Here is a 16,362-nt window from a genome sequence, read left to right as displayed (position 1 = left end):
AGGATCATTGCGGGCAAATGCTTTCTGTCAGCATGTTGTATATACTATCTTATTGTCTTCTTGCTCACATGTTTTCTTCTGAGAATAATAACTTAATCTCATTGGCTCTTCTTCATAGGTAACACATGTATCTCACTTGTCCCGAGATGCTTTTAGTATTCTGTCCTTGTCTTTGTGGAAATTTAACTATGATATGTCTTGATGAGATCTACCCTATTTGGGGTTTGCTCAGCTTCTTGGATATATATTTTATAATTTTCCATTATAAACAGAACGATCTCTTCTAGTACCACTTCCACCATTTTCTCAGTGATTTCCTTTTTTCCTTCCTGTTCTGGAATTTTAATAACATGCATGTAATTTCTTTTGATAGAATCTCACATAATTTTTTATGGGTCCTTTATTTTCCTTCTGTCTTGCTTCTACTTTTTCCTCTGGGAAGCTAGTGTTAAGGGTCTTCTAGCTCACTAATTCTGTGTTCCATTTTTCCATTCTGTTCTTTTGTCCCTCCTACATGTTGATAGCTTCTGTAATGTAGGTCTTAATATTCTGAATGGCATTTTCATATTTTTTTCAATGGCTTCTAGTATTCTGTTGGCTTTATCCACTTTGTCTTGTAATACTTTTTTATTACTTCTATCTCTTTGCTTGTAACTTCAACTTTTTCTTCCATTGTTTGTAGTTTCTTGAGCACCATTGTTCTAAATTTCATCTTGGGGTATTCCTTCATCCTCCCTGCCTCTGGAATATTAATTGGCTCATGTTTTGGTTGGATTTGGTACTGTTGACGCCTTTGAGCTGTGGTGCTGGAGAAGAGTATTGAATGTACCATGGACTGCCAAGAAAACAAACAGATTCATCCCAGAGAGGGTTAAACCAGGCTACTCCTTGGAGGCAAAGATTCTGGGGCTTCGCCTAACATACTTTGGACATGTTGCAAGGAGAGACAGGTCTTTGGAGAGGGACATCATGCTGGGTAGAGTAGAGGGACAGCGCAGGAGGGGAAGACCTTGTATGAGGTGGATTGATTCGGTGACTGGGGTAATCGGGATGGGTGTGTCAGAGGCAATGTGATTGGCACAGGATAGAGCAGGGTTTAGGGCTGTTGTACATAGGGTCGCTATGAGTTGCAAACGACTCAACGGCACATAACAACAACACTGCTTTGGTGACATTGCTACAGCTTTTGTTTGTTTTGCCTCCTTTCTTCTTGATGTGGGTGTGTCTGGTGTGTCTATGTGGCTATCAGTTCATTATCTGTGCAATGGTGTTGCTTAAAGCTTGGTGGCTGGTGGTGCTTGTGATTTAACGGTAGTCATTTGGTGGCATGCTGACCTTTGCTTTAATGGAGTGTATGGGTGATCCCTGGTGGACTGGTAGCAAGAAGCTGTACTGCATGCAATGTGGCAAGCACGCAGTTTGAATCCACCAGCTGCTCCATGGGAGAAGGATGGACAATTTCCTCCCATGTGATAAACTGCTCCAGAAAACCTGCTGGAGGATAAGTTATGGGTTGGTTCTGCTTCAGTGGTACCCATCATCATCAACAACAACAACAACACGGGCTATCTAGTCCAGTGTACCATGAGACTCACAGTGAGGATGATGCTCACTTGCTCTGTGGTGGGGTTATTGAGTTTTTGCCATTTTCTGTTGCTCCTTGGAACAGAGGGCCTTTGAGTCTCTGCCCTGTATTTTCAAGTCTTTAACTCTCTTTAAATTAGAGATCTGCTATGCTTCCGAGTCCGTCTGCCTCTGGATAAAGTCCCATGTTATTGTTCCTTTAAGACAGGGCCACACAGGGACACAGCTTAAGGTCTTTAGTCTGGTGTCAGTTATACGATGAGTCGGTAATGAGGGACCCAGTAGTCTACTCCTGGCAATGGGCATGGCCTGAGCTTACTTCTTTGCTCCCTGCAAAATCAGTGTCTGCTGATACCCTCACGGGATCATGAGTGGGGGGGCTCAATATATTAATGGATCTGATGACATAGGTGAGTGTAGTTTTTTGTGTACGTGGGCTGCTCTTTCTACAGGAACTGACATGCACAAGTTCCTATCCTCTGTGCATGTGCTGCCCCTTTGCAGGGTGTGAAATATCAAATTAAGTGAGTTTATATTTATTATGGTTATTATTTTACTGTACTACTACGGTTATTATTTCGCCATAACAACATATTTTTTTCTTTGTCCTGCATTGTATTCTCTCCTGTCATGCCTATTTTCAGATTTATTTAATGTATTAAGCACTTAATACATACTAGGCCCTTTAATACTTGCAATGGCTCTCTGAAGTTGGTAAAATTATTTCTATATTTTGAGTGAGGAAACTGGTGTTTAGAGGACTTACATAAACTCATATGATAAATAATGGAGCTAGGATTTGAACTTGAGTCTGTATGAGCACAGAATCCACGCTCTTACTTATTTAAGGTGACTCTTTGCAAGATTGTCCACAGTTAATGCTGGACTAGAGCCCAAGAACAGTTCTTGCTTACACAATATCTAGTCCTTTTACCCCATTTTCTGGTTCTGATTTGTCAAAGAAAATGATACTAAGTGAAGTCACACAGCCAGTAGGAAGCAAAACTGGGGCTCTGACAAAGACTGACCCCAGCTTATGGAAAATGACCAGCATCTGACATGATAAATGTGGCAGTGGCCAAGGCAGTAGGAGACCTGGCTTCCAGGCCAAGTGATCACATTTTGCACTTCAGCCAGTAGTCTTTGGAAAGATTGCCAGCTTCTCTGAATTTCAACTTCTTCTACCTACTTTGTAAGGCTACAGTGAGGGTCAAACAACTCCGCCTGTCGACCTGCTCAAGGAACAGGGAAGCTTGTGGTGATGTATAATGTAAGACTCCTCTGCAGAGATTTAAGTTAACAAGAATTTAATTTTTCAAAACAACAATGAGATATCATCTCACCCCAGTAACAATAGCAAGATTTAACAGAATAGCAAACATCAAATGCTGGCAAGGTTGAGGAAAAACTGGAACCTTTATTCACTGTTGGTGGGAGTGTAAAATGGTGCAACCACTATGGAATACGGTATGGCATTTTCTCAAAAAGTTGCAAGTAGAAATACCATTTGACCCAGTAATTCCACTACTGGGAATATACCCTAAAGAAACCAGAACCACCACCCAAGCAGATGTATGCACATCCATGTTTATCGTGGCTTTGTTCACCCAAGTGCCTATCTACAAACAAATGGAATAGAGAAGCTGTGTTATATTCATACAATGGAATACTATGCTGCATTGAAAAACAAAGAACTCATGAAATATTATACAAAATGGGTGACCCTGGAGGACATGCTGAGTGAAATATCTCAGTCACAAAAGGACACTATTGCGTAGGGCCACTTTTGTAAAACAGGACTGACATCGGGGTTGAGAGGAGACTGAGAAAGAGGGGATAAATAATGTTTACTGCATTGAAACAGATGAGGGAGATAACTGTTTAAAAGGGATATAGGTATTATAGTCATGACAGGGGTCCAGAACGAAGGCTGCATGGTGGAGTGGACTTGGGGGGAGGGATTGTATAACAATGAAATAATTTTTCTTTTACTTTTCAAAGAGAAGAGTGAATTGGGGGAAACGGGTGGGCAGGGAGAAAAATGCAACAATAAATGAATGGAAATCCAAAGTCTCTGTAAACTTTCATTAAAATTAATTTTAAAAAACTGAAACAAATTTAATTTTACTGAACCTAAAATTAGGACCCATGGCAGCAGCAGTCAAGAATTTAAAAGTTGAGTTGTATTGGGGAACTTTTCTGTTAAGGAACTCTTTAAAGTGCTAAAAAGCAAGGATGTCAGTTTAAAGACTTTGGTGCTCTGATCTAAGCCATGGTATTTTTAGTTGCTTTGTATACATCTGAAAGTTGCGGAGAATGAGGAAGACTGAGAAATAGATGCATTCGAATTGTGGTGAAGAGTATTGAAGATCCCATGAACTGCCAAAAGAACAAACAAATTTGTCTTGGAAAAAGTGCAAGGAGAGTGCTCCTTACCGGAGGCAAGGCTAGTGAAACTTTGAGTCTGTTGTCAGGAAGAAGAGAACACGCTAGGAAAGGTAAGAGAAAAAGAAGACCCTCCATGTGATGATCTGACACAGTGACTGTAATAATGGACTTGGCGTTGGAAGAGATTGTGAGGATGGGACAGGATGAGACCACGTTCAAATCTGTTGCTCATAGGATCACTGTGAGTTGTAGTCAACAAGATGTCACCTAACAACAATACTACTAATCCAACACAGCCACGTAGAGGGAGGATTGTAGTTGCGTTGATATCTAAAGAGAACCTAGAACCATTCGGTATAAGAAAGTAAGAGGTGTATTTAAATTTAGGCTGAAAGACATTTGCTATAGTCAGAATTGTTCTATTAGGAACTATACATATTTTGGTGGTAGTGAACTCCCCGTCACTGGAGAGAGGCAAACAGTTGCTGGAGGATGTCCACTGGGGGGAGATATAGGCTATATAATGTCACAAGGTTAAGACTTATTTCATGTTCAGATTTTTTTTTTCCTTTTGAAGTGGTCTTGGTCTGAAATACAAAAAGAAGCTGAGACTAGAGCTTTCTCTATTTGAAAGTTTGCTGTCAATAAGGGATTAATTGAGCACTGTAATTAAGTAATTAAAGCTATAAAACAAAATGTGTAGGAATGATTGAATGAAAAACCGATATGGTTTTCAAACTTGTACTCAAATAAAAAGTATATTAATTTAAAGAAAGAAGAGAGAAAAACATTATTTTATGTTTATTGGCAGTTAGCTTATTTTCCCCATTGGATTTGGAACAGAATTAGAAGACAGTAATTATTTTAGGGTAAATATTGAGCTTTTGTTCTAGAAATGAATACTGAAAATGGGCCTTGGAAAAGCAGCAGAATTGACGAGATAACTGAGAATCTTTAAGGCAGTGATGATGTTGATAGGAGGCCAGACTGAGGTGGAAATGAAGAGATGGAGTGGTTTTTCCTGAGATTAGGCTCCAGAGAGGCCTGACCTCTGGGTGGAGGCTGAGAGAATGTGATTATCTCATCACCCACCAGGGATCAGGACTAAGTAACACTCAACATGACAGCAGGTAGGGGAAGAGGTTAAGACAGGAGATGATGATTCTTAGTCCTTCTTGCAGAAGTTGAGACTTTAGAGACATTAGAAAATTTTCCAGCGGGGGTGTCAGATTCCTGTATGGCTCCTCCCTCTGGTTAAGACCTGCTGCCTTCACTTCACTACAGACCTCACCATTCCCTATTGTCTCCTAGTTGGCAGCTGCATCTCCACTGTTGTTTATCTATCCCTGAGTTTATGCTGCTATTTCTAAAAATATTAAGAGAAAAGAAAAATATTTCAGATTTCTGTCAAATGTGGGCAAACAACTTATTTATCAAGGAGTAACTCACCTATCCCATTGTATGGGCTCCTAACATCCCTGTTTATCTCCAAGCCTATGTTTGGTTTCTGCCCTCCGTTCTATCACAACCACCACCAACATGGTCACCATCACGTCATATTTATTGGCACCCAGTAAGGCTGAGTACATAGTGATACAGGTCAAGATAGACCCTGATTTATCTGCAAGATAAAACTTGTTGGGCCCAGAGGACAGAAAACACAGCAGTTGGGGCAGGAGGGGTTAGATCAGATAAAAAAAAAATCATACTTAAAAGGGTGCAAGGGAAGGTCTTAAAATATGGGTGTGAAGCAGGCTTGTGGTGACGGCCTCCTAGCCTCTGCCCAGCTGTGGGCCTAAGGTGTGGACTATGGAAAGGGCTTGCAGTTTTTGGGCCAGTTTAAGCTCACATCCAGGCCTGAAGAATAGCAGAGAACTAAGGCCAACTCAAGTACTTCAATTAAAAGAAAGCAAACAAGCAATTCCCAAGTCTCATTTTTTGGTTCCCCCTGTGAGAATCCCATCAATTGGACATACAGGCCATCTAGGGGCCTGCTGTCCTCACCACACTGCCCCACTATGGGTTCCTGGTGGATCCCCCGGAAGCCTTGGGGGGGCCGTACTCCTGACATTTATCCCCCATCAGGTGGGGCAGGCACCTGGCATGATAGTGGAATCTCAGTTGACCATGAGTCAGTTTACAATTCACTCGATGTGTGCCAGAATGTGGAGACAGGTCACAGGTTCCCAGGAGATCATCGTCCCAGCCAGCATCCGCGTCCCAGACCTCTACCTTCAGGTGCTCCGCTGTGGAGAGGTGCACATCCCCAAAGTCCAGCCTTGTTGTCCATGTGGGGTTGTTGTTGTTCTTCACGGTGTTTGTCCTCTGCTCCAGGCCGCCAAAGAAGATCTTGAGGTAGGCGTCGGTAGGAGTGGTATTGTCTCCCCACAAATCTTTTGCCTGGAAGTTCATTACCTCCAGCCGGGCCAGTCCCTTCTCTCGGGGACAGCAGTTCTGGTTGATGGCCGCTGAACTCAGGCACAGACACTGACATGGGTTATAGGGATTCTTCCATTGTCCTGGGGGACAGGGTCGGCCGCAGTCGTTCCATCTTGCCCTTTCCATCACGTATTTACTCACAGCTTGCCTCAGGGCCTCCCGCTGGGGGTTCTTGTTCCCCAAGAGCATGTGGAGAGGTTCGAGGGTGTAGCCCACCAGGCCAGGGTTGTCCTTCAGCGAAGCCATCCAGGTAGAGAACCGCTTGGGCTCAGCCTGCGTTCCGAACAGCAGGTCAGGTATAGAGGTGGAGCGGCCCCCAGTCACTTCGGAATAGCGCTCACTGTAGACCTGGTGGAAGCTGGCCGTCATGTTGTGCTGACGCATTTTTTCCTTACAGGCCTTGACTTCTGAAGAGGTGCTGCTTATGCCGCCTATGCTGAGGGCCGCCTCGACATCCAGGCAGTGACTCACTTCATTGGTGGTGAGCCCCTCCAGGGCCAGCTTGCAGGTACGCAGAGCAGTGATGGCTGAGACCTGACCACCCAGGTGCACGGCCCGGGTGAAGTGAGTGCCGTAGTTGGAGATGAGCCTGAGATATTCTGGCTCAGTGGAGGTGTTCAAGTGGGGAGGTAGGTCCTTGATGGCTCTCTTGAAATCAGGGTGCAGTGGGGGAGCGTGCACCATGCGAAAGCTGTAAAGAGGGAGAAACATAAACTGGCACAGTTGGTGTTGTACCCACTCAGTGATTCCCTCATGATCACCCAAGGGCACAGCTGAGTGGAGAACTGGGCTGTGAATCAGGTGGTCTGGCCCCAAAACCCAAGCTCTGATCCACTGAGCTGACAGGGAAACCTCACTTGCTCTTTGATAACCCATTGTGCCTATTTTTCCCCTTTAAACATAAAATTTGTCTTTCCCTTTTACTTTCTTATTATAAAACAATATTTCATTACAGCTCTAATCAAAATAGTGAAAAAGTAGAACCAACTCAATCTCCATCAGTAAAGGAATTGATAAGCAAAAGATCATATAATTATACAACAATGACAGATGAATCCTGATACATCCACATCCAGTGAGGATGGATCTTGCAAATCCTGCTGTGGTTATTGCCTTCAGGTTAGCATGGACTCATAGCCTACCCTCCACTGGGTTTTCTTCAGGGACTATAAATCACACAGGAGGAGATTGCCCATCTTTCTCTTGTGGACCATTTGGTGGATTATAACCATGTGCCTTTGGGTTGCCAGAGCCACCAGAGGTCCCTTTGCAAACTCTAGGTTGAGGGAACTAAGTCATGAAGTGAAAAATGTTATCTGTTCTCACTTGAGTGAAATGTCTAGAAAAGGCAAATGCATCGAGACAGAAAGTAGAAGTTATCAGAAGTTCAGAGAAGGGAGAGAAGTCTGTTTAGGAGGTTGTGAGCTTCTGTTACAAGTAATAAAAAAGCTTAGAAACAGTGATGTACAAAGTAGTGAATTCAGTTATTGTCCTGAGGCATACATGTATAAAATGTTGAAATGGTGATTTTTTTTTTAACCACAAAAAAGACAACGACGCGATACTGGTGTGTATCCACCTTGCTTTGGAGCTATTCAAGTGGCCTTGTGGATCTTCTGTCCCTTTGAGTGGCTCTCTGCTGACTTGCTTCTAAGAGTTCTTGGAAATGTTGGCAGGAGCAAATGGGGAGGAAAATGACTTCTCAGGCCGAGAAACTAGTGGACAACTAGGGACCACCAATGGACACCCTGCAATACATGGACAAGCTTGGAGAGCAGAAGCAGTGACAGGAGCCACTCTCCACTGCAGCCTTAACTCCTTACTCACTGCGTGGTCCAGAGCACACATACGTGTTGAATGGATGAGTGAGGCACAGAGAAGAGAACTGAGATACTCAAGGTCACACAGAAGTTGAAGTGAGGTGACAATGAGGCTTGCTGCCTGTCCACAGTGTAGGAGGAATCACCGTGTCAGGAAAGTGGAGGGCTTATGCATATGCTGTTGTTGTTATGTGCCGTCGAGTCACTTGCGACTCATAGCGACCCTATGTACAACAGCCCTAAACCCTGCTCTATCCTGTGCCATCGCATTGCCTCTGACACACCCATCCCGATTACCCCAGTTACTGAATCAACCCACCTCATAGAGGGTCTTCCTCTCCTGTGCTGTCCCTCCACCCTCCCAAGCATGATGTCATTGTCTCCGACACACTCATTCCGATTACCCCTGTCACTGAATCAATCCACCTCCTAGAGGGCCTTCCCCTTCTGCACCTGCCCTCCACCCTCCCAAGCATGATGTCCTTCTCCAAGGACCAGACGGTCTCTCTCCTTACAACATGACCAAAGCATGTTAGACGGAGCCCCAGAATCCTTGCCTCCAAGGAGCAGCCCAGTTTAACCCTCTCCAGCATGAACCTGTTTGTTTTCTTAGCAGTCCATGGTACCCTCAATACTCTTCTCCAACACCACAGCTCAAAGGCATCAATTTTTCTTCTATCCTTCCTAGTCATTGTCCAACTCTCTGACACAAAACAAGTGATTGCAAAGACCATGGCCTGTATCAGACATACCTTAGTCTCCAGAAAGACACCATTGCTCTTGAGTACTTTAGAGAGGTCCCTAATAGCAGACTTTTCTAATGCAGTTCGTCTTTTGATTTCCTAACTGTTGGTGCCAAAAGTGATGATTGTGGAATCAAGCAAGCTGAAGTTATTAATAATCTCAATTTCATTTCCATCTATCATGGTGCTGCCAACTGGCCCAGTGGTGAGAATCTTTGTTTTCTTGATATTGAGCTTCAACCCATATTGAAGACTCAAGTCCTTGACCTTCTGCAGTAAATGCCTCATGACCTCAGTTTCAGCAAGCAAGGTTGTGTCATCTGTATAAAACAGGTTGTTGATGAGTCTTCCTCCAATTTTGATGCCATGTTCTTCCTCATAAAGTCCAGCCTCCTGAGTGATCTGTTCTGCATGTAGATTGAAACAGTGTAGAGATAGGATGCATCCCTGATACACACCTTTTCTAATCCTGAACCATGCGGTGTTTTCCTGCTCTGTTCTGACTACTGCTTTCTGGTCCAAGTACAGGTTTTACACGAGCAAAATTAAGTGTTCTGGGATCCCTATTCTTCTCAAGGTTAGTTACAATTTGTTGTGGTCCACACAGTCAAATGCCAGCTTGCACATCTGGCAGTTCTCTGCTGATGTACAGTTCTAGTCATTACTGAGTAATGTCCAGCAGGATCTTTCCAGTGTGTGATATTAGAGATCTTGTTCGATAATTTCCATACTCTGTTGGGTCGCCTTATTTTTTGAAATGAGAATAAATACAGGTCTCTTCCACTCAGTTGTCCAAGTAGTTGCCCCCCAGATTTCTTGGCATAACCTGATGATCCCAGGCAGCATCTGTTTTGCTGAAATATGTCAATTGATTTTCCATCAATTCCTGGCCTTGTTTTTTGTCAATTTCTTCAGAGCAGCTTGAACTTCTTCCTTCATCACCATTGTCTCTTGATCATACATTGTTTCATGAAATTCTTCTGTGTCAGCCAATTCTCTTTAGGTATAGTGCTTCTGTGTACTCCTTTCATCTTCTTTCGATGTTTCCTTGGTCATTCAGCATTCTGCCTTTTGCAACTTGATGCTTGAATTTGGTCTTCAATTCCTTCAGCTGAACAAATGCTGGGCCAGGTTGGCCCTTTTGATTTTCTGACTCCAGAACCTTGCATATTTCATTATAATACTTTGCTTTGTCTTCCCAGTCTGCCCTTTGAAATCTTCTGTTCAGCTCTTTAACTTCTTTCCCTCCCCATTATTTTATTTACAAAAATTTTCACAAATGAAGATATACGAATGGCAGACAGACACATGAAGAAATGCTCTAAATCACTGGCAATAAGAGAAATGCAAATCAAACCCACAATGAGATACCATCTTACTCCAGTAAAAGTGGCAAAGTATAATAGGGCAGCAAGTAATAGATTTGGAGAGGATATGACAAGATAGGAACTCTTATACATTGTTGGTGGGATTGTAAAATGGTTTGGTGCTTCCTTAAAAAGCTGAACTGAACATAGGAATTCCATATGACCCAGCTATTCTACTACTTGGAATAACCCCAAGAATATGAAAACTGGGGCACAAACTGAGATTTGTACACCAGTGTTTATATCAGCATTATTCTCCATCGCAAGAACATGTTCAGATTCTTAACTTCTTGATTTCTTCCTTTTCCTTTGGCTTCTTGGTGTTGTAGTGCAATATTGAGAGTCTCTTCTGACATCCATCTTGGTCTTCTCTTTTGCCTCTATCTTCGTAATGACTTTTTATATTCTTTGTTAATGATATTCTTGATACCTTCCCAAAGCTCATCTGGTCTTCATTTATTGGTGCTCAAGGCTTCAAGCCTGTTCCTGAGATGGTCTATAAATTCTGGCGGGAGAGACTGAAGGTCAAACTTTTGTTCTTGTGGATTTGAGATGCAATGTGCAAAATCTTGAGTGGTCCCAGAAACATTAAAAGAAGGAAGGAATACACTAAGTCACTGTACAAAAATGAATTGGTCAATGCTGAGCTATTTCAGGAAGTAGCATATGAATAAGAACCAATGGTAAATAAGGAAGAAGTTCAAGCTTGTACTGAAGGCATTTGTAAAAACAGAAAGCTCCAGGAATTGATGGAATACCAATTGACAAGTTTCAGGTAACAGATGCAGTCCTTGATATGCTCATCTGTGTGTGCCAGGAAATTTAAAAGATAACTATCTGGCCAACTGGCTGAAAGAGATCCATATTTGTTCCCATCTCCATGAAAGGTGATCCAACAGAGTGTGCAAATTAGTGAACAATATCATTAATATCACATGCAAGTAAAATATTGCTGAAGATCATCCAAAAACGGCTAGAATAGTACATTGACAGAATGCGGCCAGAAGTTCAGGCTGGATTTAGAAGAGATCATGGCACCAAGTATATAATTGATGATGTCAGATAGGTCCTGCCTGAAAGCAGAGAATACTAGAATAATGTCTACTTGTGTTTTATTGATGATGCAAAGACATTTGACTGTGTGGCCTGACATAGTCACTGTGGCAATGGAGTCAGGTGTGTCAGAGACAATTGAATTGGTTCAGGATAGGGCAAGGTTCAGAGCCATTGTTCTCAGGAGTTGTTCATATGAGTCACAGTTGTTCATGAGTCTTAATTGACTTGATGGCACATAACAATAACAACATGGTTAACATTGAGAAGAATAGGAATCCCAGAACACTTAATCATGCTGATAGGAACCTATATCTAAACCAACAAGCTGTTGTCCAAGCAGAGCAAGGGAGCATTACATGATTAAAAAATCAAGAAAATAGTGCATTAAGGGTGCATCCTTTCCCCATACAGATTCAATTAAAATGTTGAGTAAATCATTACAGAATCTGGACCCTGTGGAGAAGAATGTGGTGCCAGGATAGGAAGAAGACTCATCAACAACCTGCATTCTGCAGATGACACAACCTGGCTTGCTGAAAATGAGGAGGACTTGAAATGCTTGTTGCAGAAGACCAAGGACTACATACAGCCTTCCATACGGATTACATCTCAACATCAAGAAAACCAAAATCATCACCATGCAGCCAATAAACAACATCATGCCAGATGGAGAAAAGATTGAAATAGCCAATGAGTTCGCACTAGCAGTCAAGAAATCAAAAGATATGTTGCAGTATAGACCTCTGTGATACTGAGGAATAATAATGTCAGTTTAAAGAATAAGGTGTGCCCAATTCAGGCCATAATCTTTCCAATCACTTGCTATGCATTCGAGAGCTGAACAGTGAATAAATGTGCCTTTGATGTGTGGTGTTGGAGAAGAACATCCCATGGATGGCCAAAAGTACATATATGTCTTGGAGAAAATGTGGTAAGAGTTGTCTTTGGTGGCAAGGACGGTGATGCTTTGTCTCACACACTTTGGGCATATTTTAGGAGGGAAATCATGCTTGGGAAGGTGCAAGGTTGGAAAAAAAGAGGGAGAACCTCAATGAGTTGTACTGACACAATGACAGCAGCAGTCAGAGATGATGAGAATAGCACAGGATAGGACAGGGTTCAGATCTGTTGTTCATAAGTTGCTATGAGTCATACTTGACTCAATGGCACATAACTACTGAAATAACTATGGAAGCAAGGCCTGGAGACAACCCTACCTCCTGTTGTTCCCTATATCGTGATGTCACACATTCCCACACCCCTCACTCCATCTGCCAGGCACTCACCTGTAGAAGCGACACTCCACCAAGTCCCTGCTGAAGCTGTACTGGTCTTGGTGAGTCTTCTCTGCAGCAAATTTGGCTGCCTGGGAATGTGAGCCCGCCAGTGCCACCTGCATATTGATAATTGGCTTGGTATTCAGATCCAGGCCAATTTTCCAGTTGTTGGTGATGCTTTTGGCTACTTCTCTGGCCACGGCCTCTGTGGAGGCGATGTTAGTCTTGATGACTTGACGTCTGCAGCCAAGGCCCTGGGCACGCCAATCAGTGAAAGCTAAGGGCAGAAGCCAGAGAGTGCCGGGCTTCTGGGTGCTACTACAGAGGGTGCAGGTGCCATCAGGCCTCAGGATGCGCTTCTTGTCCACTAGGAAGTAACCTAAGCGCTGGAGAGTGGTCACGTCTACACCTTCTCCAGCCAACTCTACACCGGGCACTAAATGTTGAGCCCGTTGGCATTCAGAGCGTGTGGCGGTGCGGCAGGGGGCTGGAACAGGTGAGGGAAGCAGGAGGACAATGCCCAGGAGAAGCAACCGGGTGGCCATGGAGCTTCCTAGTCAGAGGACCCTGTGGATAGAGAGGAATAGAAGATGATTGACACTTCATTCTTATCAAGGCATGTCTAAGAGAGATAGACTGAGATATCTTATCTCAGTGAATGAAAGCATTGACATGGCATTTACCAAGCTGTTCCATGGCTGGGCCTATAGAAGGAATGTGACTTGCCTAATGTCACACATCCTGGATAGGATCTCACTACCTAATGTCTAATGCTTCAGGGAAGATGGTGGACTACGTAGATGACAGTTCAGAGCTTCTGTGCCAAAGATATCAGAGAACAAAGACAACAGATATTGATTATACTTTTGGAAATCATACTTTAGAAAGAAAAGATGAAAATGAACTACAAACAGTGACTGAAGGAAGAAACAGAATGAAAACATTGATGAAAGAGGTAAGGGAACACAGAATTATAAATGGCTATTTTGAACAACTATATGCCAAGGCACTTACAGACTGAGATGGACTGGCATTGACCACTTTGCATTAAACAATCGTATCAACAGCTTTAAACTGTGCTTATCTGTAGCAGATGAAAATTTTAAAGGCACAGTAATACAGAGATTCAGTGAGTGACAGAGGGACTCCAAATCCTATAAAGTTTCTGGTTCATAGAAAGTCAGAGTTTAAAAATTTAGGGTAGAGACTCAAAGTCCTCCTCCACTAAAGGGTAGCAGAAAAGGACAACAATTCACTACCTTTAGTTCTTTGCCTGTGCCTGTACCACCCTCATTTTGGGCTCCATAGCATACCAGTTTAAAGCACTCACATATTCCATTAGAGCAAATTTCAGCAAATACCCCACCTGATGGAAGCTTTATTTGTCTAGTGGCAAGAAGCTGCACTGCTATCCAGAAGGCACATGGTTCCAATCCACCAGCTGCTCTGTAGAAGGATGGGCAATCTCCTCCTATGCAATTAACTGCCTCTGAAAACCAGCTGAAGGGTCAGCTGTGGTTTTGACTCAATGGTTCACAACAACAACAACAGCCCCTCCTGCTTAGTGTTAGGCTGCAAATATTGTCAACCATCCCCACCTACACCAACAGCATCGAATAGACAACAAACAGATGACTACAAGAGATTGTAAAGGAAATGGTAGAAGAATTGAAAGTATTCACAAGCAAGCATCTAGAAGAAATTTAAAAATCAATACAGGAAAAAAAGTTAAAGCCAATGAGATTTTAGAAACCATGGGGGGGATGTAATCTGGAAAAATTGACTCACGTTACAGAAGCTATCATCCTATGGGAAGAACAAAAGAACAGAGTTGAATAAATGTAACACAGAATTAGTGGAACAGAAGACAAGACCTTTAACTCTAATCTGCGATAGGAAAAGCTGGAACAAGAGGGAAGGAAAATGAAGAAATTATAAGAATTAAGTGAGATTACATCAGGAAGAATAATGCAGATATGATTGGAATTTCAGAATAAGAAGAGGGAGAAAAAAGATTGAGAAAATTTAGAAGAATTACTAGAAGAAAACTTTCCAGGTATCATGAAAAATGAGGAAAATACACATTCAAAAGGCTGAGAAAAATTCAAAGAAGATAGATCCCAAAAGAAAGACATTAAGATGTATCATAGCCAGGGAGAAAAGTGTAACAATGAGTGAATGGTAATCCAAAATCTTTGTAAATGTTCATTAAAATGGATAAAATAAATCATTAAGCACAAAAAAGATGTATCATAGCTAAATTTTCTAAAAACAAAGAGAAGGATAGAATGCTGAAAGCAGCTACTGAAAAATGAATAGGTACATACAAGAGAGAAGCAATAAGATTAAATTCCATCTTTTCAGCAGTAATCATGCAAGAAGATAATGGATGGTATATACAAAACTCTGAAAGAAAGCAATTACCAGTTGAATCTTGTACTCAGCAAAGCTGTTCATCAGATGTGGTGGAGAAATGAGAACATTCTCAGAAAAGCAGAAACTAAGAGAATTAGTGAAAACAAGACCAATTTTGTAAAAAAAAAGGAAGAAAGGAGTTCCTTTGCACAGAAACAGCACAGAAAAGGGGATGGACTAAAGCAACACACAAAAGAACCCAACAAAATGGTATGAATGAGAAGTGGCCTATTGATAATCACACTGAATGTGAGAGACTCCGATACACCAGTTAAGAGAAAAAGTGTAAGAGAAAAGATAAATATTAAACTCCATGAATATACAAGAGACACAGCTGAGACATGAAAATAAAGATAGACTAATATCAAAGGGTAGGATACACACCCAGTGAACTCTCTCTGGAGCAGACACTAACAACCATGATAGCTTGATGGGTAAATTTCACCAAACATTCAGAGATGAATTATTACAAATTGTGGCTACATTTGAGGAGAATGAGAATTCCAGAACACATGATTATGCTTATGCAGAACCTATATTTGGACCAAGAAGTAGTCCTCAGAACAGCAAGGGAACACTGCATGATTCAAAATCAGGAAAGGAGTGCATCAGGGATGCATCCTATCTCCATACCTCTTCTATCTATATGCAGAACAGATCATTTGGGAAGCTGGGCTTTATGAAGAGAAATATGGCATCAGGATTGGAGGACGACTTATCAGCAACCTATGTTATGCAGATGACACAACCTTGCTTGCTGAAACTGAGGAGGACCTATAGTGCTTGCTACAGAAGGTCAAGAAGTGTAGTCTTTAATATGGATTGAAGCTCAACATCAAGAAAACAAAGATTCTCACCACTGGGTCAATTGGCAGCACTGTGATAATTGGAGAAGATAATTGAGGTTGTTAACAATAACAGCTTGCTTGGCTTCACGATCAACACTCTTGGCACCAGAAGTCAGGAAATCAGAAGATGAATTGCACTGGGAAAATATGGTGTCAATGACTTCTCCAGAGGAGGGACAGTGCTGGAGAGGAAGACCCTGGATGAAATGTGATACAGTAACTGGGGCAATGGCGGTAGGTGTATTGGCGTCATTGAGACTGGTTCAGTACAGGGCAGGCTTTGGAACTTCTGTCCATCGGTGACTTGATGGCATATAACAACAACAACAACAAAGAAACTATATAAATTCTTTTTTAAATTTTATTTTAATAATTAAAAAAATAATTTTAATGAACATTTACAGAGATTTTGGATTTCCATTCAT

At 42.2% G+C, this 16,362-nt stretch overlaps 1 pseudogene; it reads right to left on the bottom strand.

The window, feature by feature from the left end:
* Nucleotides 1–5,972: 5,972 nt before the first annotated feature.
* LOC102859422 lies at nucleotides 5,973–13,219 on the bottom strand (annotated as a pseudogene).
* Nucleotides 13,220–16,362: the final 3,143 nt, after the last annotated feature.

The sequence above is a fragment of the Elephantulus edwardii genome, unplaced genomic scaffold (assembly GCF_000299155.1).
Source record: "Elephantulus edwardii isolate Elephantulus edwardi_28Jun2011 unplaced genomic scaffold, EleEdw1.0 scaffold00074, whole genome shotgun sequence".
Taxonomy (NCBI): domain Eukaryota; kingdom Metazoa; phylum Chordata; class Mammalia; order Macroscelidea; family Macroscelididae; genus Elephantulus; species Elephantulus edwardii.
This window is presented reverse-complemented; position numbering and strand designations above follow the sequence as displayed.